This window comes from Spea bombifrons, chromosome 2 (genome assembly GCF_027358695.1).
Source record: "Spea bombifrons isolate aSpeBom1 chromosome 2, aSpeBom1.2.pri, whole genome shotgun sequence".
Taxonomy (NCBI): Eukaryota; Metazoa; Chordata; class Amphibia; order Anura; family Pelobatidae; genus Spea; species Spea bombifrons.
The window spans coordinates 103,846,440-103,872,214 of NC_071088.1; the positions used below are offsets into that span (position 1 = coordinate 103,846,440).

The 25,775-nt window shown below is 35.9% G+C and overlaps 1 protein-coding gene and 1 long non-coding RNA gene across 4 annotated transcripts in view; both read left to right on the plus strand.

Annotated features, from left to right (window-relative positions):
- The window catches only part of PCDH9 (protocadherin 9), an 807,764-nt gene that overhangs the window by 463,389 nt on the left and 318,600 nt on the right, over window positions 1-25,775 (plus strand). The gene's annotated exons all lie outside the window — the stretch shown is intronic.
- Window positions 14,531-14,834, plus strand: LOC128473284 (uncharacterized). The gene is made up of 2 exons (XR_008346263.1): window positions 14,531-14,651; window positions 14,713-14,834. It is a non-coding gene; the product is annotated as an uncharacterized LOC128473284 (long non-coding RNA).

Below are 25,775 nucleotides of genomic sequence, written 5' to 3' on the forward strand. Positions count from 1 at the left end.
ACTAAATAAGCATATTAAGAGATGGTGCAACACTGAAATCTGTGCCCACCAGGTATAAGCATATACAAATATGGTAATATACAGGTGCACTCAAACATAATAAAGAAGCAAAAAAACCTATGTTTGCCACAAAAGCAGACTAAGTTTTGACACTAAGGTCTTTATCAAGACAACAAAAAATATATATATATATAATTTGTGTGTGTACACTAAATGAGTAATAAGAAAATTACAGCTAAACATGCACATCGCAGCCATTGTTACGAAGGGTACAAAACAGGTCTGTCATTAATGGGTTAATAACAGTACCAAATTAGTGTTCCTTTGATGGATAGGTGGGAATGTAGTTCTTTTCTTGCCTACTGTAGACTTGGCAGTAGGCAGTAGCCCTTTTTGCTACCTACCTTTGGTGGGTACAGGATAATTATATTTTTAATACATATATGAATTTTCAAAGCTATCGACTATGGTATTGTTTTCTATAATGAGCTATTCATATTGATCCTAAGTCAGTCAGATGGAATTTCTGTGTGCTCTAGCAAAATGTAAATATTATGTATCTAAGATTATCACAAGGGAAAGAAAATTGGCAGGGAAAACAATACATATTGATAAAGGAAAGTTTGAGTAGCAGATAATTAAAATAACTGTAAACTGTGAATCACTGAATTGATGTGGTTTTGAAATGAAATAACAATAATCAATAATATGTTGTACCAGCATAGGTACTGCTACATAATATATTTGAATTGTTGGATAAACATAATACATTTCATAGATTTGGTATAAACCAGTAAAAAAAGGAAAGAAATCTAAAAAGTGAAATTATTTTAAATTGGAGATTTAGATAATATTTATTGTTATATGTTTTTTAATATATCAACCCCCTTAAGAACCTGCCTGATGTCACTGAAGATGAACCATTGAAGTTAATGAGGCTTAAAGATAACTATTTCACTAGCAAATATGTAGTGTGTGTATATATATATATATATATATATATATATATATGATGCATCCAGTGACATCATATCCCAGCTCTCTTTTTCTTAAAGGCACACAGCTCCTTTTATTGTACCGGAGACAGTGACCACTGAGGGGACTAGGGCAGCATTTTAGTAAAAAAAAACTAGGTATCAGTACTTTGGTTCATAGTCACATTTTATAATCATTCTATGTGTAGCCACATTTTTATTATTATTCTATATAAAAATAAGACTACATTTTAAACCACTCAGAAAGCATGTCTCTTTTTATTAACATTTTATAGTATGAGCATTCCTGGAAACATCCGAAGGTAGGCAACCGAGGCCAGTCCTGTGGAGCTAGTCACACTTAGGGGTATGGGCTAGACAGAGGCAGTCTTTAGTTGGTGGATAAAGCCAAACAGCACTCCCCTGGCTGGAAGAATAAGAAACTGACTTAGAAACCAGAAGAAGCACGGCTTCACCAGAAGACATTTTGCAAATAACAAATCCATACTTGGGAAGTTTGAAGGGCATGCCCTATCCTTGACTTGAAAGGGGCAAGAGCAAGCAGAATAAGGTCAGGAATTGGGCATGACATGGGTAAAGGTCACCCAAAAATGAAACACTAACATGAAGTCCTGGCTAGCACTGTTTTCTAGAGATTCGTGGGGCGCTACTTTTTTTTCTGTTGCAATCTAAGGGAGGACTGGTATTGAATTACTAGTGAGAGATTCATATCTGGCAATGAATCCAGCACGTTATGTGCTTTGCTTGCACTTCACTGCTGATGAGGGGTGAGAATCACTGAGAGCAGAGGTCAAGAGCTATTTATAAGAAGGACACAGGTATGCTCTGTGATGCATCTGCTTTCGGTATAACTGGATCATAAACAATAAAGACTTCCAACCGACTCAAGGTGACTCCACCCTTTGATACGAAAGAGATGTACTATATGCTTTGTACAACTGGACAAGTGTGATCTTGGTTCTCTTCTTTAAAGAAAGATCAGGCTCATTTCACTGTTGAGATTTTAAAATATGTGCAGACATACCTATAAATGAACAATAATATCTTACTCTCTCAATAATAGAGATTTTAACATCAAAGAAGCATTTCTTCCACACAAAAAATACAGCTGCGCTAAAATAAACTGTACATATTGTGACAAAGGGCTTTTGTCAAGGATCTAGGGTAAAAAAGTACAATACAGATCCAGCTCAGGTTCAGGTGTTTTTATTTGCTTAATTCGCCAAAGAGGACGCAACAAAATAAAAAAATAAATCCTTGCTTATTCTAAGCATTAACTAAACATAACCATTGCACAGTATTAGTTGTATTGCTTCTACACATAGTTTTGTTTTAGGAGCATTTGCTCTCCGGACAACAAATTAAATTTCCTGACTTTTCAGTTACTTAATAAAAAAGTATGAGGCGAGAGAAAGAAAGAAAGGGAGAAGATAAGGAGAGAAAGGGAAAGAAAGAAGAAAGAGAGATAGAGAGCAAAGAAAGGGAGAAACATAAGTAGGAAAGATAATAAAGAGGGGAGAGAGAAGGTAGGAAAAAGGAATTGAGAGAAAAAAAGAGCGAAAGACGGTAAAAAAAGAGCTGTGTCTCTGCCTCTGTTCTGTGAGAGCATCTGGTAGTGAAAGGTATGCCCACAATGAAATGTAACAAAGAGTTAATTGAATGCTGGATGACTTCGATAAAATGTAACAAGCTATAGCGAGCTTCGCTTCACCTGTGGAAGCTCTCCATTCATTGTTTATCATGGCCTGCACTTTTAAGGCTGTCCTGTTATCTGCTTTTCTGTTCTGCCTGCTTTCTGGATCTTCCACTACCACATGTCATTTAACCCTATTTAATAAATTGGTAAGATTATTCTCTAGTGGTACACCTCAAAAGAGTAGATTTTGGTATTTCCTTAAAGGATACTTACCTTGTGCTTCTATGGATGAGTAAATGGCTCTCTAGTATGGAAAGGTAAATTTGGCGTGGATTATCCCAACAACAGGGCAACCAGAGTGCGTCCTATTATCTTTACAAAGATGCTATCAAGGAATTTTACTGCAATTGATAAAGCTTAATAATTAGCAGTTGTGTTGCTGGCACTTCTGTATTATTATTATTATAATTATTATTAGAATAGATGCTTTAGAATTGTAATAATGTCATCTTTAATACTAAAGAGAGTTTTTATGAACATGCACTGATATTATATAATATTACATCAATTACCATAGTCATTTAGCTCAAATAATACTTTTAGTTCATTTTCATTAGAAATTAACATTGTTGCTGTTGTAAAAATGCATTTAGGTGTCTGTTACCGAAAACATGGATATGACTACCTGTTTAATCACAAGGATACACAAAGCAGTCATTTTGCTTTCCTACTTAGACAGAGAAACACAGAAACATAGAACTTGATGGCAAATAAGAACCATTTGGACAGTTTCTATTACTTCTACTCCTTTAAAATAAACTTCCGTACTATTCGGTACTTTGATAAATCCCTTTAAGAACTTCAATGTTTCTATCACATCTCCCCTCTTTCCTCTAAGCTAGACATAATAAACTCCATTAGTCTTTTTTGATCATTTTTATTTTGAAAAACATTTACCATTTTAGTAGCCCTGCTCTGAACTCTCTCCAATATGCACAATACCTCATTCTAATACACAATACTCTAGGTGAGATCTGACCAGAGATCTGTAAATAGCAGACCAGCACTTTCTTTTTGTTAGTGATGCCGCTCACTATAGAACCAAACACCTTGCTCGCTTTTTCCAATGTTTTATTGCATTACCTTCTTACCTTTAAGTCCTCAGAAATAATTACTCCCCAGTCCCTCTATGCTGTTGTCACTGAAGGAACAGTGTCCCCAGGGCTATATTTTGAAGCTCCAAGTGCATAGTTTCCATTAACCCCTTCACGACAAAGCCCACGCATATACGGGGTCACCATGCACCGCATTGGTGACAAAGCCCGTACATGTATGGGCTGCTGTTTAATAGCTGCAATGCCACGATCGGCGGCTTTACAGGATCCACGGAAGCCTCACAAGTGAGGCTGGCCGTGGATCATGGGAGGAAAGCCCCCCAAAGAAAAATGGCCGGTCGCTTCTTAAACATAATCGGTGTTGCTGACATACCTCAATATCGAGGCATGTCCGTAACACAGCCCCTTACCCCGATCGCCTTGTGATTGCTCCAAACAGCAGCCACAAGCACCATCAGTGAATGGGGTTGCCAGCTACCAGATCAATGAGTTCTATCCAGACCCTCCAGAGAACTCTCAAGCTCCCCCTGCAGGTCAATCAAGCCCAGGTCACTAATCACTAATGTGATTAGTAAAATAAAATAAAAAAATATAAAAAAATATTAAAAAAAAAACAAATTAGTAACATGTCAAAAGAATCCCCCACTGTCACAAAAAACTATATATGTATACATATACGTATACATATATATGTATATATATATATATATATATATATATATATATATATATATATATATATGTATATATATATATACACAAACCAATAATATGCTATTGCACTCCAAATCAATTCTGTTGTAGCCTGTTTCTAGGTAACAAGTCTACATGGATAGTTACCAGCACAGGTCTTTTTCCAATAAATACAGATTCCTCTTTTGCAGGTCAATGTTTCAGTCTTTATTTGACTTTCATCAGGACACATAAATATGTGTATACAAAAAAGGTTTTGTATGAGCAAGTCCTACAATTAGCGCTATATCTTCACAAAACTTGTTGCATGGAAAGAGTTAAAACATTGGCATTTTAAATGCCCATGGGGTGTTTAAAAAATTGTATGATTTGATCAAATTGGCCGGGCACATGGGCACAGGCTGACCAGATGTCCAAATGCCAAAAAATGCACACCTCAAAAAGGTGGCCTTTTACCTCCCAAATAACCCAACAAACCCAAGCATGGGGGGTACCGCTGTACTCAGGAGATGTTACTGAACACATATTGGGGGGTTGTTTGACAGTGACATATACCAGGAGCGGTAAATTCATACCTGAAGTATAATGTGTGTGAAAAAAATACAAAAAATTACTACCATGAAGTTTGACAAAGGCTGATGATAGAATTAGTGCATGGAAATGGTTAAAATACCAGCATTTGAAATACTCTGGGGTGTCTAGTTTTCAAATGTATATGGTTCGATGGCGTAAATTGCACTGTCCGACTTCAAAGATACCCGAAATGAGCACATGAGGTAGAATGATCAGATTTTGTGAAAAATGGTTTTGAAACAGCAAAACGCTACTTGTAATTATTGCCCAATAACTTGAAGAAAAAAAAAGCAAAAAAAATAAAAACATTGGGTATTTCTAAACTCAGGACAAATAGTAGAATCTATTTAGAAGGTTTTTTCATTAGTTCTTGCAGGTGATTAAAATATTTTTCAAATAAAAGTGAGAAAAAACAAAAAAATCACCATATTTTATCATTTTTTTATAGTAAATTAGATGATGGTATCTAAAGAAAGCCCTGCTTACAGATAAACAGCAACGCTGAAAAATGTTAAAAGAGCCATTGTCCCAAAGTGTACTACGAACAACAGTCTTGTCATTAAGGGGTTTATTTCCCAATACTGACATAAGAGTCGTATTTATAAAGAGCAGTTATCCTGAATTGTTCTTTTATCCATATGGCCCAATATGCCTTAGTCTTTCATTTAATCTCCTATGTGATGGTGCTGATGAGTTGTGACTAATCTTATCTATAGAGATGCCAAGCAAATCCCAATTTAAATGCCACTCTGCAACATGGCATATTAATAAATACTGTAATATATATTTTCACTTCAAATGCTAACACTTGTGTTAATTAAGTTTAGGTCTGCTATAATAACAATCAATCCCAAAGGCTTTTTTTCTTAATAAAAATAAAATCAGTGTATATATCAAACAGGACAGAATGCTGTCATTTAAAGAGCAGTTCATTAAAATGCAGCACATGGGTATGTATATATATCACATAATTATATGCAGTTATAAGACGTTTAAATCTATGTTTTAATGAAAGTAAAGCATTAACAGTTCTGTATAAACAAAGAAATTAATAAACTACAATGTCAGCTATATGACATTTATACATGATGACACCTGTTCCATTATCTCCACTGGTTTTATTTACATTTTTGGGGGGTTTAATATTTTCAAACTTCTAATCAAATAAAATTGCACAGTGTGGGTATGGTATAATTTGCATAACTGTGGTCACAAAGAGTAATTAGCACTTTATTAATATGCAATGAACTACCAACTTACTGGGTGCCTACAGCAGTAAACTTTAATTTGTTTTTAGATTACTTTTTTGTTACAGAGCAAATATCACAGGATACATTTTGCTAATCAGCTGTAATGTACTATATATTTTAATTGTCCAGTCTATATTACAGTTGGATCTATTTCTCCGCAGGTAAATGAAATGAAGGATTTAATATAACGTATACAAGGTTAAGTTGAACATTAAACCATGAGCACACAATGCCGAAAATATAATATTAATTGTTTCTTAAAAATCGAGTTAGTTCATGAATGTCAAGAATAGGTTAAAACCCATTCACAAATTACCAACTTACCCTTATACTGGTTGTTATTAGTTACATGATGGAAATGAAATCGACGTAAATGGATTGTATTCCTGCCTTTGTACCACATCTTTAATTACTGTAATTATTTAATTTACCTTTCTGAGTGTATTAGTAAAATGTTGTACACAGAGCCGGTCTTAGGTGTTCTGGCGCCCTGTGCGGACTACTCCTCTGGCGCCCCCCCCATCCCAAAAAAAGAAAGGAATAAAAACTTGTAACAAAACTTGTAACAAAACCCCAATCACTATATACTACGCCAAACATTGATGTGGTGTAGGCCTACCACTTCATTGTCTGGCTTAGTAGTAGGGATGCACCGAAACGAATTCTGGACTGAAACCGAAAGTGCAGCATTTACCTGGCCAAAACCGAATATGACCCCCCCACACCATAAAAAATCTAACACTTTTATTTAAAGAAAGTAACACACCAAAATAGGACAAAACAATTAAATAACAATATTATATATATATATATATATATATATATATATATATATATATATATATATATATATATATATATATATATATATATGATTAACAGCAATCACATTCCTATCATGCCCAGGGATACCCAGATTCCAGGATGTACTCGCAGACTTGGCATGATAGGAGTATGATTGCCCTATCTACCCCTTCTCACTCCCTTCTGCCCTATCTACCCCTTCTCACTCCCTTCTCCCTATCTACCCCCTTTCCCCTGTCTCACTCCCTTCTCCCTATCTACCCCCTCCTAACTATCTACCCTTTCCCTCTTTGAAGTTCACTTACCTTTCAGGAGTCCTGCTGTGGGGGTGCAAGGCCTCTGCCTCCCAGCTCTGCCACTGTATGGAACAGTATAGAGTGATGGGAGTTATGATGTACTTTTAGAGCATGAAAAAGACATTGGAAATGGTACAGCATAACACCCATCACTCTCACACACTTACCAATCCACACGTATACACCAATCCACACGTATACACCAATCCACACATATATACCAATCCACACACATACCAATCCACACATATATATACCAATCCACACATATATTTACCAATCCACACATATATATATATACTAATCCACACTTACCAATCCACACACATACCATTCCACACACATACCAATCCACACACATACCAATCCACACATATACCAATTCACACATATATACCAATCCACACATATATACCAATCCACACATATACCAATCCACACATATATACCAATCCACACATATATACCAATCCACACATATATACTAATCCACACACATATATACCAATCCACTCTCACTGAATGTTTTCCTACCTTTCCTCTTTTCTCCTTACAGCTCCTCTTCCTTTTCTTCGCTCCTCTTCTTCAGTTCTTCTGTCTTCTTCTGGGTCAGAGGGCACGGACAGCGGTGGGCGCGGCTTCAGCAGCTGTTGCCGCGCGGATCACAAGGGAGTGGTATCGGAGGTCTTTAACAGACCTCCGGCTCCCTTGAGTGATTTTAAGCCGGGTTCAAGGGAGATCCTTGAACCGGCTTAAAATCACTCAAGGGAGCCGGAGGTCTGTTAAAAACCTCCGACACCGCTCCCTTGCGAGCCTGCTCCTCCAGCGGCGGACATTGCTGTCCGTCTCTGGAGGGGTGCCGGGTGCCCACCTGATGAGCGGCACCCGGTGCGGGCCGCCCCCCCCCCCGCTAGGTACGCTACTGGCGGCAGCGGACCCCACGGCGGCGGCGGACCACGCGGCAGCGCCCCCTGGAGTGTGGCGCCCTGTGCGGTCGCACAGGTCGCACACCCCAAAGGCCGGCCCTGGTTGAACATTGATGTTCACACAAAGTAGCAGTGAGATGTTGGATATTCAAAAGCTCTTGTGCATGTGCTGCTATTGACACTCCTTTGTGAAAAAAATATAGCTAATCGTATAAATCATGATATACTATGTATTTTTAACTAATTGGAAATGTATTATTTTTCATTAGGATCAGTATAGGGGTACGTATTAATATGTTTTGATATTTTTTATGTGCAAACCTACATTATCTTCCCTAGAAAGGCTCTTCAGAAAAGCTGGGAAAGGTGTTTTTTTCCCAGTGTTGATTAAGATGCAGTTGAAATCAGGCAAACTTGTCATTGACTATCTATGTCTGTGGAATTAACCCCTTAAGGACAATGGGCGGTCCCTAAACCCATTGGAAACAATGCATTTTGAGCCAGTACATGTACGGGCTTTGTCATTAAGGAGTTAAACTACCTATCTATAGTCTTGCATTAATACGCCATATGACCTGTGCATCTGTAAAGTGCTTACCACCCCCCTAAATCGTCATTAGAGACATAGAACCATGTATCAGGTACAACGTCCTCAATGTTGATCAAGCACCAGGAGGCTTCCAGGGGCTTCCATGGTAATTGCTCTACATTCAAATTATTTATCTGAGTATTTCTTAAGTATATATAGCTAATTAATATGAAATACATTATATGCAATATATATGTCCAATAGTCAAATAAGTAAAATAAACATGAGCAGTAAATAGATGCATCCCAGCAATCCCATCAGCTAGTACAAGGAAATGTTAACAAGCAAAACATAGTAGGTGTAGACCCAGATGACCAATTAATGGATATAGAAGAATACAAGAATACAAACCACTGAAAGAAGGTTCAATAGGATTTACAGAGTTTCATTCAGGTAAATTGTGTTGTGGATGTATGGTATATGCACTTTATCAAGGTGCGTATATTTCAATTCAGTTCCTCTATATCTCATTTCTGAAGAAAGCTGCACAGGGCACATGAAACAAAGACAGAAGATGATGTTTGAAAACTCAAGGACGTTCATTGTTTAGGAGAAAACATGGTCTCTTATGCGCTGAAAATAAATAGCTATTTATCTCTTTAAAACCTGACCCATTACAGATCGCTGTGAATCTCCTCTATGCAGAACCTTTAGGTTTTTATCCATGTGATTGTTATTGTAGTATTTTGCTCAGATAAAATAAAGAAAGCATTGCTGTTTTATGTACCATTTCCGTAAGGCTTCAAGGACACAAATTACCGAATTATGCTTATTTGAAGTAAAAATGCATTTTCTTAAGGGAAAATGTATTTCATAAAGGACAGTTTTATGTATTTTCTCTGTGCTTGAAAGGCATTTTAGTCAAATTCATTTGCATGGACCAGATCATTTCTCCAACGCGGGGATGAATTCTGTGCAGCATATTTAATGAAGATTTAGGAGTTCATTCATGCAAGTAAGTGGTAAAGGCATTCAGTTAGTGAGATTAACTCCAACCAAATCACGCTTGACAGAGCCATATCTACCAGCCTTTTTAAACAATGCATATATGCTGTAAATCTCAGTCAAACTAAATGGCGTTGGCTGAATGGTATTGTATCATCGATTAATGAACTCAAGGAAAAATATTTTACAGGCTATACAGTTATCGTCTTGTACCTATAAACTAATCCAACAATAATGAGAAAAATGGGTTTGGAATACTAAAGTAAGGCACAATGCATCTTCATGTATTTCTTTTTTTATTAATGTGTACACGTAGGTAGTATTCTTTTCTTAGATAAGGTAATAATGTTCAGTCCTCGCTTACCGACGGTGACTAGTAGCATGTGCAAATTGAATGTGTCAACTTCTGGAACCTTGCATAGGGAGGTAAGACACAGAGAGAGCATAAAAAATACCCCCCAACTGTAATTTTCATATACAAAAAAAAATATGCTGTATTTTTATTTTAACATATAAATATGGACCAAAATCTCTGAGGAATGCTTCCAGCACCTTGTAGAAAGTATGCCAAGAAGAATGAAGGCAGTTCTGAAAGCAAAAGGGGGTCCAATCCGGTACCAGCAAGAAGTACCTAATAAAGTGGCCAGTGAGTGTATATGGCCATAAGCCAATTATTTCCTTACAGCAAAATGGCTGAATGAATGGAACTGAGGTTTATTATCTTTTTATCACACGTCTAGAACATTGATGTCTCTACAACGTAACCCATGTATACTAAAAAAAAAAAAAATGCTGAGCACATGTACAACATTTCTATATTGCAAATAATGTTCTGGTAGAGCAGAATAAAGAATTACTGTAAAATGTAAAAGGTAATGTACTGTTCACATCTTTATAACACTACAGCGGCGAAAGACATTAAAGTGGTTTTAATAATTTACTACTTTTAGTATGCAAGCAATCTGTTATTAGCAATACATTTTGATCTTCCTCTACACTTGGCTATACTGACCACTTTCATTACTCAACGCATGTGTTCCATTTCTGAACTGATCCACACTGTGAATAATTATAGCCACAGCGGAAATGTCTTTTTTATAACAGAAAAAAATGCATATTTTATGTCACAGAAATATGTAGTGAAATGAACATTTTCCAAAAGAATTATAACTCAGAGGCAAAGGTAATATTCAAGATACAGTCTCACCAATATGCACATGATTTGTCCTGTAGAAAAATAAACATTTTCTATCAACAATATCTGAAAATAAGTATTAGTGACCTATTGAAAGGACCTATATTGATCTCTACTCTGGTAATAATCTTTGATGAAGTTTTTATTTTTTATTTTTTTTATAGAGCAACGCCTGGGTGGCACATCTTTGACTAATCATGTTAGTAGAATACTAGTCAAATACTCAATGGATGGATGATCCAAGTCTCTTGGTTATAATTAAATATTCTTGGCTCAGAGTCTCCGAGGTACAGAAGCAGTGCTTATTTATTTTCCAGCCACTCTTATGCATAGATATTGCTATCCACTATTCCCATTATCTTACAAAAATATCAATAGCAATGTGGGTGCTTGATTAATAGAATTAGGATGCAACATCATTTGAGCAGTAAGACCCCCTTCCCTGCTGACAGACCAACAGAACTTACATTGTGCTTAATGTACCTTATGGAAATTCAGACCTTGGCTAGTCAATTACTATGACAATGAAAAATTGAAAGATCATGTTTTTTTCTTGCATGCATTTTTTGGCTATTGAAGCCAATATTCAAAACTATATTGCCTATGAATAACAAAATGTTTTTAAATGAAAGTGTGTACTTGCAGTTAATATGTTGATTTACGAATATGCCAGGGGCTTCATAGCTTGGCTCATATGGACCTGCACAATGCATCTTTTTGGATGAAAAAAACCAAACTTTTAATTAAAACTGTTTTTCAACGCAGCATTCAGAAATCTTGGTCTCTTTGCAGCCCTCGAGGCTGAAGTTTGCCACAGCTGTTGCAAATGGTCTACACAGTATGGCTGATCTAATGAACAGCGACATTCTAGACAAAAAGAATGAAGACAGGAAGTTGTGGCCCAGGAAAATATTGCGCAAGAACCATCAATGTGTCATAGATAAATATACATATATTGTTTAAATCCACTTGGAAAACACTATCGTTTTTAGTACTTGAACAATTATGAGCAGGTTTCATTTTGGCCTTTTATATTATTACAAGAGTGATTCCACCGTGATTCCATTACAATCATTTTGGCCATCCAGCAAGACATTTACAATAAGGCAGTTTTCAAAAACACATAATGGTTATTATGTTTTTTATAATGTAAAAAAAAATCAAAAAGCAATTCTAATTTAAGAAGGTAAATCAATCAAAACACAAGGCTCTACTTTCTTATTGGTGGTCAGTTGACTATATCATATATATGATATTAATTTAAATGATACATAATATATGTGTTTTTCTCCTGCTTTTGTCTTTTAAATCAGTAATGATATTGAACCTGAAGCCACCAACTACACTGTTAATCATGTTAAGTCATCACCAAGAATAACATCAAACTTTCCCAAAAGTGCTATGATTCAAAAAAATATCTGTTGTCTAGAAACATGACTTTTTTCTGCTATGAAGGATGAAGAAAAATGGATGCAGGTATACATAGAACCCATAAGATAGTTTAGGGAATAGTCAAGAAGAACTTGCAGTCTATTGAGCATCCAAAGTAGTTTGACAGTGGGGAAAAAAAAAAAAAAAAAAAAAAAAAATATATATATATATATATATATATATATATATATATATATATATATATATATATAGTAACGTCCTGCATTATGTTTATCTAGAAATATTTTAGATATTTGTAAAGAATAATTGCAAGGGTATTGTGTAATTACCAACATTACACTCCCACAGGGTATATTTAATTATATATAATTATTTAAGCAAACCTTGATTTCACTTATTTCAATAAAAGGTCCCCGCTGACCATACAGTAACCAGACATACTTTTCACTAAAACATTGATGTTGATGAACCAGGTGAACTCCATTAATCGTGACAAGCACAAATCATAAAAGTCTAAGAACAGTTGTTCCCAGCAAGGCTCAAATGGTGGATTTTTTGTTTTCTAAAAGTTGAAATGCACTTAAAGATGTCGTAATAGCAACAACATAAGCATCAAAATGTTAGACAGAAATCAGAATCAATCAGTTTTGGCGCTTATCTTTTGAAGGAACTCAAGAATAAAAGCTATTGGCATGGTTTATACATGGGAGATATCTGCACAATTTGATAAGGTTTTCGTAAATAGATGATTGGACTCTAATTGATTAATGTTCTAGACAAAGCAGGAAAGCTTGTCTACAGCTAAGAATAATGGCGAAACATAGTTCCTAAATGTGCTCTACTGCATAATGTCAGTAAGAGATGGTGTACATAAAGATGAGATATGGCTGGTATGATTTTAACAGTCATTTTTAGATAGTACAGACCTTAATCCATTAAGATTTATTAAACCCACAGTGAAGAATATGACTCAGTGGTGCTTCTTATCCTTACAAACAGATGGAAGATGGAATGACACCTATAAACGTTCATGCTGTGTAGTTTTTGCTGCTAGGATGCTAAGCCCTTCATCATGATGAATTTAGATAAGTACGTGCAATTTTTAACTCCTCGGATATAGGAGTGTTCTGCATCACGTAACAATGAAGCAAATTGTAGGACTGTTTGTATACAAAATTATTATTTAGTGGAATTATAGCAGATTGAACAGTGAATACTCTGGATAAATTGTGATCTTTAAAACATAGTACGGAGGTAGCTATGAACACGGCCAATGCTAGCAAAATAATCCCAGCTGATATAAGAGGGAAGGATACATTTCAGTATGTTCTACCATCAGTTGAAGAAATAAAATACTCCAAGGCCCTTTTTAACAAATGCATGTCATTCTCCGACAATAGTATTTTGTAATATTTTTAGACAATACTGATAGTCCAGCTAGATTTGTACATGTAGTTTTGAAGGCACAATGGCTGTACGCTCTACTAAACTTAAAAAAGTTTGTGCCTAGGGCTCATGTAGTTAAAGTAAGTTGCCTAAGGTCAAAAGGAGAGCTGACACCAGGATTTCGACATGGCTCAACTCATCTGCTGCAAAGGCAGTGACATTATCACGGAGTTACTCCTTCGGCCTAATCTCAGAGCTATCATTTTCCCAGAGATTGTGCTTCACGTACATCATTTCACCTTTTGTACAAAAAATGTTCACAGAATGTAAATCTGTATGTAGATATTGTACAGGAAAATAGCTCACACCTGAGCTCTGATAAAAAAAAAAAATTCAGATGTTAGTAGAAAAATATGACAATTCTGTCATATCAATCTATCATAAAGGATTCTAGCGATGGACTTTAAAATGTTTAAAACCTGATGTATTTTTCATATAGTTGGATGAGATTATTTCAACACTCCCAACTTCCTGTGCAATATTTTGAGTAATAACAAAAGCACTAATCCTTACCCACCCATTTTCTGATATAGAATCATATGTGTCTTTGTACCTTATTAGGTACTTTTATTTATTAATTTCACGGTGTGACATTCATGTAGGATTGGTGGTAGAAGGGAGGTATGTTTCTCCTAGATTCCTTTCCTATGTGGAGTAACACCTGAGACTTCCACCTGCTAGGTGATTAATTTAGGTGAATGAGAGGGCGGATATAAAAGGGAAGCCAGGAGGGCAGGTAGCTCTCTCTGGCTGAGGACACAGAAAGCCTGTCTGTGGGAGAGACATGTGAGTAAAGGTTGCTGGACATATTATATTATGTTAAGTTGGCAGAGAGAAGCTCTCCAGCTGGTAGTGAGGGACATCCCTTGTATAGTAAGTGCCGGACAGGCAAGGTATTTCTTTTGTTGCTGTGTTGTTATATTTCTTTTGTCTTTGCAACCTTTCTAATAAACCTGACCCTGTGTCAGATTGCACGAACTTACTGCTGTTTGCCTGGTTTGAATGAAGACGGGCACTTGTCCCTTGACCTCAGCGAGGGGCGATCCCAGACCTATCTCACAACGGGTAGTGGCTATCAGTTGTAAAGTATAAAAGAGGAACTGCCACCTTCACAGTTTTTAGCTGAATTTATTTACTGTGCAAAAAATAACAGGTCACCCATTCAGACTTCAAGAAAGGAGTTCTTTACAGCAAGAGCACTACAGAGTCAATGGATACTTTTAAATATACGCTACATGATTTTTTTAGCAAATAAGAATATACAGGAATATAATTGGTCAAAGGACTGGATAAATTGTTGAGAAATCAGATTTCTGTTTTGGAGTCAAGAAGGGATTGTTCCCCTTTTTGAGGCACAATTTTAGATTGATTCATTGATGGCTTTTTCCCTTCTTTAAGATAAACAGCAAGGTTGAATTGACTTGTGTCGTTTTCCAACCCAAATTACTATGTATTAAAATCGCCTATAGCTTGTATTTTTATTTTAAAATTAGTATGATTGTTTCGGGCATTTTAATTTAAAACAAAAAAAAAAAAAAGTTTTATTAGCTGGGAAAACATATTGGCAAAATTGTTGGCAAAATGTGTCAAAATTAGAAAATCTAATTAAATTTGTGCCCTGAGGTAATCATGCAGATCCTGGGGACAAAAAGTTATTGTCTCCCAATGGTTTGCTGGTAAAGTGTTTTGTGTTTGACATATATATGTATTTATTTTTTAATCTATGAATACTATTATACAAGTTTATTTAGTATACTGATCTGTAGAGTGTTAAATTTGAAAAAAAAGTTACTTGTTTGGAATTATATCTTATAATTAACTGGCACAAAATAATTGCTGTGCTTATCAATTGCACTCACTTTCATATATGTTTATTTAATTGATGCCTAAAATTAAATGTACATTACTGCCGGTTGCAAAATAGACTTCTTTTTCAGGAAAATTACTGTTTTAACTATAGTATCACGTTATGTTTGATGCATATAATGTCCCTAGTCTGGAGTGAATCATCATTTGATACACAAGATCCCTTCTGCTATTCCAAGTGAAAATTATCAGCATAATTCACCAAATCACAATTATGCACAGAACATTTCTAGCAGATGTGCCCAGTTGCAATATTTAACACATAATACAAATAGTCAAGTCTTTTCTCCCTTTCCTTTCTCAGAGCCATAAATGAATATTTTAACATACAGCGCTATAAAATTATATCTGCTTAAGTGACAATTTATATAGTTTTACTTTAATAGCATAAATTGAGCTTGTCCATGTTCAGTGGGGAAATGATACACCTAAGTTATCACTCTCAACAAAAATATGTTAGTTATTGTTTGTTTTTTAATAAATCCATTATTTGGTAAAAAGTCCCAAAGACGGTCGCCAGAACATCAGTCAGAGGCTGGCAGAGGCTTAAGGGACCTGTATCCCTTTTGTTTTATCATGAAAATGTGTACTATAATTATCTGCCTAGAACATTGTACTAACAGCAGGGAACATATAATTTCATTTTGCCATTTGAAAATGGTAGACTTTGGCATGATTTTAAGTTTTTGCCGACAAATACATTTTCTTATTTGCAAAATTATAAGACAGCTATGTAAGGAGTATTTCACCATACTTAATGGGTAGCCAATCAAGCTGCTGCAGTTATAGCATTATGGAAGTCCTAGTCTGCAGCTGCTAGACAGTGATACTCTGCACAGTCCAGATAGCTAGCAGTACACTTAAAGGACACTTGTTATTCAAGGAGCTTGGCACTCGCAACTCCAGATAGTCAGCACAGACTTGCACACCGCACACACACAGACCTGCAAGTCTACGATGTAGCGGAAGGACTGAAGTTCATGGTCTCAAGGCTGGAGGCAGGGGCGAAACTAGAAACCACAGGGTATGGTACCCTCAACTTTCCCATGTAACATTTTCCAGGGGCCACATTTCCCCCCAAACAGCTAATTAGTGGCATTTTTGTCCCCAATCAGCTTGCCAGTGCCCCCAAGCAGCTTGTTTGTGCCATCTGTGCCCCGTACAGCTTTTCAGTACCCCCAAACATCTTGCTTGTACCACCTTTGCCCCAAACAGCCTGCATGTGCCCCTGCTTACACCACTTTCCTGCAGGAGTGGTGTGTCCCTGATTCAGCATAAAGGAAGTAGACTTAGAAGAAATGATGCTGTTTTTAAGGCAAAGGATGGTCACATCAAATATTAATTTTGATAGATTCTTCTTATGTTCACTCACTTTGCATTTGTCTATTTTTGAAAGCATTCTTAGGTTACAACATTTTTTTCACTTTTGCACAATATATATATATATATATATATATATATATATATATAATTTACATACATACACAATCTTTGACTGCTTGACTCACGCCTTGCCTTCATAAAACTAAGCATTGTTTTATTTCTTAATGGCACTAGTTCACTGTACTAGTGGCTGCTTCTGACTTTAGTTTCTGCACATGCTCATATAGGCACAGCCATCAGGAGCGCACTGTCAGTGAATGTTTCCCCGAGCGAGTGTTTTCAGGACTAAGCCCAGACAGAAGTCGGCCGGCTACACAGGTTAACATGTCAGTGAATGGAAAGGGCCATACTGTGCAGAGCACACGCATTTCTCAGGACAAATGAAATACCTGTATAAAGAAAATCATCTTGTTAAGTGTAAAATATTACAAGGTAGTAAGGAAAGCATTGGAGTGTTCTGTAACATTGCAGGGCCAAGGTGTTAATTAACATATAGCACTTTTTTTGTATCAACCTTTATGTTTTAATTCTATTACTAATATGTACTGTATATATTGATTTAAACAGATTTTATAAGGGTGGCTCTCAGGGCAGAGCTGTTGAACAAATTGACCCGCTTACAGTAACATTTAGAAATTGCTATTACAAATACAAAATAGTCTTATGTAGAATTTATTAAAGAAATCGGTGAGTTTCCATGCAACATTGGGCCAAGGGCACTGCCCTTACATTGTAGTGGAATTATCACATCTGAAGTAAAAAACATAACTGAATCCAGAAGTAAAATCCATCTAACACCTGTGCCATTTCTTAAATTGCCCAGATTTATATTTTCCGGCTATAACAACTCACCAAAGGGAAAGTCAGGGCATGTCAGTTGTCTGTAATAACCCGGAGATAACCAAGTGATGATGTTGAATCCTATTAATAGCCATGAAGTTGTAGCCAGCATGCTGTGCATGGCTTAGTTTGAATATCAATACGAGGCAACACGCAAACAGTACCACAAAAAAGTTTTTTGTACTTACAATTAAGATATTTTGTTAACTATATTGATCATACAAGTCGGAAAGGTTGATGATCTGGAATGAAAGAGTTCCTCTTTAGATCTGGCAACCTACTTCTGATAGACGTGATAGATTGGGGCTTTTCTTAGCGTAACCGTTACGGAAATTGGAATATGGTTAAGCATTAATGTTTTTATTATATCATATTACATAAAAGCCTTAATAGCTTTTTTTCACTCTTCTAGTCAACATTTTAATATTATTCTATATTTGCTTGCTGCAGAAATTAAGCACACCGGCAAATTATAAAGTACTGCTGTAGCACTTGAATGGCTGCATTAAGTGACGATACCGTCATGTTTTAATTCCATTTTTGTGATTCAATAAAAAGAATTATAACAAAAGATTCCAGCTAATGCGGCAGAAATATATTTTTTTTTTTACTCATCTTTTCATATAATACGGCCACAAAAAAATTCCGTTTCAATTGTTGTATTAAAAAAATGAAACTTTATTTTTTTAGGTAAAGGAAGTTAAAAAAGATAGAATGCTTCATTCGAATAAAAGGCAGGTTTTCCATTTTAATGACTTCATCTGTTTCAACAGAAACGCAACGTCTGTTAAAATACAAAGTTAATACTTTTCAGTACAATGGTTTACTTGGCATATCAATACCAGTGCCAGTTCTTGTTAAATATTTTGTACAATCTGTAGTCATAACATTCATTAGTATTAAGAGCAAAGTTCTTCCGTTAGCTTTGTCTACATTAAATATAGCATAAAATTAATCAACTGTTAACATAGCACATATTACAACAGTAATTAGCAATGTCGTTTTTTTAATTCATGTGGTCAAGCCATGATCCTGTAAAACCAATTTAATGGGTCTACTTACTTTTTAATCCATTATCACTTCTGCAGATTGCTTTGCTTGAAAAGGTATTAAAGCTAATGTCACTTAATCTACTTACCTAAAAACGGTATCATTTTGGGCAAAAAGAAGGCTTTTCTTATCGAGCATTTCCAGATGTTTTATGTAGGTAATTTGTAAAGTACCATGTGCTTTCTAATTAAACATATTGATTACGACACATTGGCGATTATCTTTACTTGCAAGAATAATGAAAAGAACTCTTAATATTCCCTCTTTAAGTACCCACGTTATATACCTACATCAACACATTGAGCGGCAGGATGGTCTCAAACAGTTCTCCATTCCATAAATTACCTTGTGCAGTGTGTGGACCAAATGTATTATTTTTCATAAGCATGTATGTTTCTTTAAAACTGTACATTTCATGCAATATTGTAGACGGCTGTGTCACTTTGAGTGTTGCGGTGCAGTTGTAAGGAATTCTCACCATTCCATTATTCCCAGCAGGCTAAAAGACTACACACACTGTTCTCCCCTTGCTCCCTCTAATATGAGCTTTTATCGGATAGTGACATATTTAACCTTCACATGTCCTTAATATAAATATAGATTCAGTCGCTCTGTGTTCTGCACTGATGTTGTGAAATTGTGTGCACCTTACAGACATTTTAAAGTCCTCGAGTCTTCAATACTAGCTTTACTAAAAGAGTCATGCCCCTGCCATTGCAAATGATCAAAATTTACTGAAGAAACAGGCCAAAATATTTTATGACTTTTACGGCACGGACTGTGGAAATGTATTTAACCGTAAATTTCAATCTAATTAATCCAGTATATAGAAAACACATATTTGAAACATCTTGTTTGGAGGGAAACGTAACACATTTCCTTGCAGTAAAAACACAGGCTTTAATTAAATGTGCGATTGCAAACTTTGTAGAAATCTCAGTTTTGACATTTGGGTCATAGCTTCATGAATCAGTTATGAGAGAAAGGCATATTCATAGCTGTTTAAATTTCTACTTTTATACAATTTTCTTTTGGCAGAACCCCAATATATTAATTGATACATTATTGTGGGATCCGCTTACTGGATCTCAATATCTATGGATAAATTGAACATTAACTCCCTGATCTAGGAAGCACCCCATGCCAAGCCATGTGCAGATGTCTAATACATGTCTAACAAAATATATCTTTTAGTAACACGTATTATCTGAAGGCTATAAAGTACGCAAAATTATATATACATCAAATGGTATCACTACTCTAAGGCCTGTCAGGAAAAAGTGCGGGAATGTGAAAATCAGAGGAAACCATAACTGTGCTCTGAGAGAGCTGGAAATCTGGGATTTCCTTAACGCCGTAAGACTCCTAAACATATTCTTATATTCTGTGGAAACTTCCACAGACAAAAATGTTTCTCCGCAGCTAGTTATGTCAGGTGACATGTTTAGGTCATGACGTATCCAATTAGACCTCTTATGCACACTGTGACCTCAGCAAGTGGATATTTCTCTTTGTTGTGAAAAGTTGCAAATTAATTAAATATTAACAGTAGCTCTCATGGGAACACAATCTTTTTTTTCCAAGCTGTACCTGATGCCGCACATAGCATCAGAATATGGCATCATACCTGGAATCATTTGTTTTCAAGCTGTGTGCTATACCAGACATCTGTGTTAGCCTCTCTCCGCTAGTCTACCAGGGCTGTGCTTTCTCCTTCTAGAAATCGTAAGCAAATGGAAAGCCATGCTTAATGCTTAGGGAAGGTCGGCATGAATCACCAAGTTTTTGCAGACGGCAGCAAAACTCTTCTGTCAACCATGCACAGTAGAGTATATACAATTAAATCCCCTACACCAGCAAAAGCACCTAGCAAATGCATGCCGAGAACCATTGTTGTCCTTCATTCCACTTGATACAATGTTGTAATGCAAACATTCTACAACATAATGCAAATTGTGATTTCCTTGATCAACAACCACAGAAGATCCACAATATACATTACTAAGACTCATGTCTTAAATACTTCTAAAATATTCTCATCCATTATAATATAGTTAAACACAGCTATAACATGAACAATTTTTTTTTACACTTACAAGATAAAGTGTAGAGTAATTTTTTTAAAATACTGCTGTGCGTACTGGATTGGAACTACAGTGAATTAAAATTACAATACACAAATGAGATAACAGAACTTCATTCTCAGGAGTCAGGAGGGAGCATTCTATGATGTGTGTTGTCATTTATGATAATGTGAAAAGTGCACGGAGGTTCATTAATAATGCCCCAAGCTTCTACTGCTTCTTCAGCTCAACAATACTGTCTTCTTCCACTATACTTTCAATCAAATCCTTTAAAAAATAATAAAAAGTAACAACTTTGTAGCACATCCTACCCTACCAACTATGTGAAGAGTATTATACTTAAAGGTACTAAATCATTATAGTTCATCCTTTGAGAAAACTAAAATATTTGACTCCTATAGAAACAGCTGATTGAAGGTGGCTTTATGTATTCTATTGTAGACTTATTTAAGTGTATTTCAAAACTTGTGTATATTGACATGACAGGTACTTTTTTATATAGTGACACATTTTATGTGTCTTGCATTTTGTCCAAAGATGTTTTAGCTGTCTGCCTAATTAATTATCTATAAAGTAGTCAGAAAAAAACAATGCCTGGCAGGTATTTTTTGGAAAAAAGGCATATTCTATTATATTTAGGCTCTGGTTAAAAGTTGACATTCCTTCCTAAATGAAATCGTCAAAATCTACATGTTTATCTGCCAATCCATTGCTAAAGCTCTTTTGCCTGCCCTTATCATATTCCACCTGGAACACTGCAATCTGTTACTCAGTTGTCTTTGTACCTGACAATTTCCCCACTGTAATAGATCTTAAAATTGGCAGCTTAACTAGTGCACCTATCTCTGGATCATGATAAAACTGCTCTTCAAAATGTATTTAAGTTTTCAAATAAACATCCACACATCTAGGTAACCTTAACTGCACATCAGTCTTTGTCCTCTTATATATGACATTATTTTTAAATTTCTGTCTTCTACAATGAATGTAGCAAGCATCTATATACTAGTCACCGTCACCTTTGGGATTGGTTCACTCGGAAATAGCTGATTGCCAAAATATCTTACAATGCCTTCTCTCAGTAATATCTTTACTTTGCATTGAAAGCTCAGACTTAATTCCACTCAGCATTAGGCTGAGCACTGGATGGCTGAGCACTGATGCATGTAGCATGATGGTTGTGGGGCCGGCACCCCACTCCCCACCTATTTCCCAGTTAAACAGCTGTGTGTCCCATGATGTCAGCAGAAACACTTACTTACTTCAGCAGGACTGCCCACTGACGTCAGCTTGCTAATGTCAGCGGGACTGCCCACTGATGTCAGCAGGGCTTTCTTTTCATATCCCGCAAGGAAGGCCTCTGGGCAGCCTGAGCCTTAAAGTTCCCGGTTATGATCACTGGGCTGATGTAAACTTCACTGTCATTGTAGTCTGCAGCATCCTAACACACATTAATAACATTTTGCCATCTGATAGTCCAACTGACATTTCTTTGGTGGAAAAAACATTGTAATGTGCTTAGTCTGTAAAGTATTGCAGAGGAGGGGCTGTATTGCATGGTTTCTGGACTAGGCCTCAAGTCCACTGTTGAAGATCTATAGTCTCTACAAGTTTCGCCAGTGGTTCGCTGGCTTCTTCAGGAGGAAAGGCCAGCGAACCACTGGCGAAACGCGTAGAGACTATAGATCTTCAACAGTGGACTTGGGTTTGCACTGCGTTTTTGCACACTATTCACATATAGTTGTGCCTTGCTGAACTGTAAGTGTATCCAGATCTCCCTCTTCCCTGAATTGTGAAGATACTGCACCATTTGTGGTCTGTTTGTTCTTATAGATTTTACATGATATTAAACCCTGCAAATCCTACTGAACCTGATGAGCCTTTTCTATTCAACAAGTTTGTGAGTGCAACTTACACCCCCTCTTTTTTATTTTTTTGTGTTTACTTGCTACACCATTAGTGTTGTTTTTTGTTTCTCCCCATGTATATGCGCTCCATGGTTATCGTGTTGTGTCTTTGAGCACCGTGAGGAAAAGTGTTTTCTGGAAGCTGCTATCTTGGAGAGTATTCTTTATTAGTATTATTTTGTTCACACGTGGATTTTGGACTTATCCTTGTTTTACCTATACCTATTAGTAAAGGGACATCCAATTTTAAGGAGTTTTTCGTCGACATTGGGCCAACATAGAAAAAGATGTAATGTTATATACCTTTCACGGCCTCAGATGTCTTTTTAGATGGAAACTGATGGAATAGCTATAATGGACCTCACAGATAACATTTATCAAGAGTAGTGTGGCCTCCGCAGAGCCCTGACCTCAACTCCACTAAACACCTTTGGGATGGAACACTTACTAATTGTCCAGGATCAGTGCTTGACGGCAATGATCTTGGGGATAAATGGAAGCCTGTCCCCATAGCAATGATCCAACATCTAGTGATGATATTTTAGCAGCAAATAGGGGAAACAATCTAGAAATCTATATTTCCATACATACATATAGATACATACTGTTTATAAGCATTATTTTCTAGGTGAATAAAACTATATACCCTGTCAAACTTACTGCATATACCTTGTTAGGATTTCACAGAATACATCCTTTTAGATTATTAAAACTAAGAAAAAACATAAATAAAGGTTGATATATATTTGCAGGGTTGATGAAACATAAATAAGAAAAAAACAATGTAATTATAATTTATAATTATAAAAGAACATTTTTATGATAAAAAAGTTTTCAAAAGTTAAATAAATCTTCCTTGTACCATTCAAAACAAAATGTTTAACTGCATGGGTTTGGGCATCTCATTTTCAAGTATGCTATAGCCTTGCACGAAATACAAAATGACATTCTCAGGAATAGACAGGGTGAAAATAGGCAGGAAAAAACCAACAAGCTTTTTTTTGCCCACATTCAACACCTTTCTCTTATGTGTATTTGTGATTGACACGTCCCCTTATCATACCTGCTGTCTTATGCCAGTAAATCTATTTCTTATTAAATAAAAATACATTTCAACTTCAAACTATTTTTGCTGTTCATTTCAACACTTATAGAGTAAATCTGGCACTACTTATTGTTAATTCAGAGTTGAAAAGTAAAACAGAGTTAAACCAGACAGAGGCATAAATTAGTAGAGATAGATACTAGGTGAGAAGAATTTTCGATTCCCTTGCGACTGGTGTTATTGATCCTTATTACTCTTTTAATTTTATGTACCTTACTAGTGTCAGATGTTACACATCTATTACACTGATGGTGTCCAGACATGAAGCGTAACCTTCTCTTCCTTAGTCGCCAATAATGCAGAGTAGCAAAAGAAACAGAGAAGAACCAATTTGTACCACGGAAGGAACTGATAGCTACTGGACTCTTAGCTACAGAGGGAACAAGCAGCTGGAGCTAAAAATATCTTATTCCTGCAATCCATCAGGGGTCAGAATAAATAAAACTCTGAGATATAGCTCCAGAAATGGAATGTGTTAATTCACATTCATTTGCATGGCATTTCAGTTACAGATACATATTTAACGAACGAAATTTAGATGGGGCGCAGGTACATGTAAAGGGAAAAAAATAATAATACAATATAGTGTAGATGGTTTGCTCAATGTGAAGCTTAAGTGATATAATGCACTCACAAATCAAAGAAGTGATTCCGACCCATCAATAAGGACTGTATACAATCTTTAATATTCTTCTTGAGAAAATCTAAAAAAATATAAACTTCAATGGTGCAGTATTCCAAGATCAAGTGTAGACAAATGGAAAAAATGCACTCACAATTGTATATGCACTACAAGTGCATATATAGGCGTAGAAAGTCCACCAGAATGTGGGATGTAGCAATCTCCAATTGAATATCTCAACGCGTTTCACCCGTAGGCTTCTTCAGGAAATCAATTGAGAAAGATGTCCATAAAATTCAGTAAAAAATCAGCAATCCGTAAGTGTACAGATACATATTTGTCTCCGTCTGTGAGTGTGCCAGATGGATTTGTTAAGATTTTTAAATGTTACAATGGTCAGCTTTTGAAATATTGCATTTTAATGATATTCATTTGAAATCGAGAGCATGCACTAAAGTCCAACTTTCAAATTAACTTTTCTCAACTTGCATATACACCTCCAGACACTATCACCCAACTCATGGTACAAGTGTTAGCATGCAAGGGCACATATCTGAAGTCCAGTGTGGTCAGATGAGACCTTAACTTAACTGACCACTTGAAATCTTAGTGAGTAGAACCCGTAGTGGATGCTGACTTTGTTATTTGGACATGTCCTAAGGCAAACACTTTTCAGAGATCTTGGAAAGCACTATGCTTAGGTTACTTATTCACCCGATTTACTGGGCATAAAGTTGAAGCTGGATGAATATAATAATTTTTAAGCCATTATGCTCATATCTCCTAAGGAAATGAATCCATAATTGAATTAAATGTTCAAAGATTTGTTACAGTGACAGATATGTATTTTTTAACTATGGTGGCCATTAACATAATTTACGCTTCATCTTCTTTTAGTAGGAGCTTTTGGGCACATTACCAAAGCTGCTACTCATTCAGCCATAGAGATTTTTTTGTCTTAACATATGAGCGGAATAATAGGAAGAGTGTATCACGTTACTAAATAGAAATCACTCAAAAAACATAATTAATATAAATACTTTAGATGTGTGTGCCATATCTT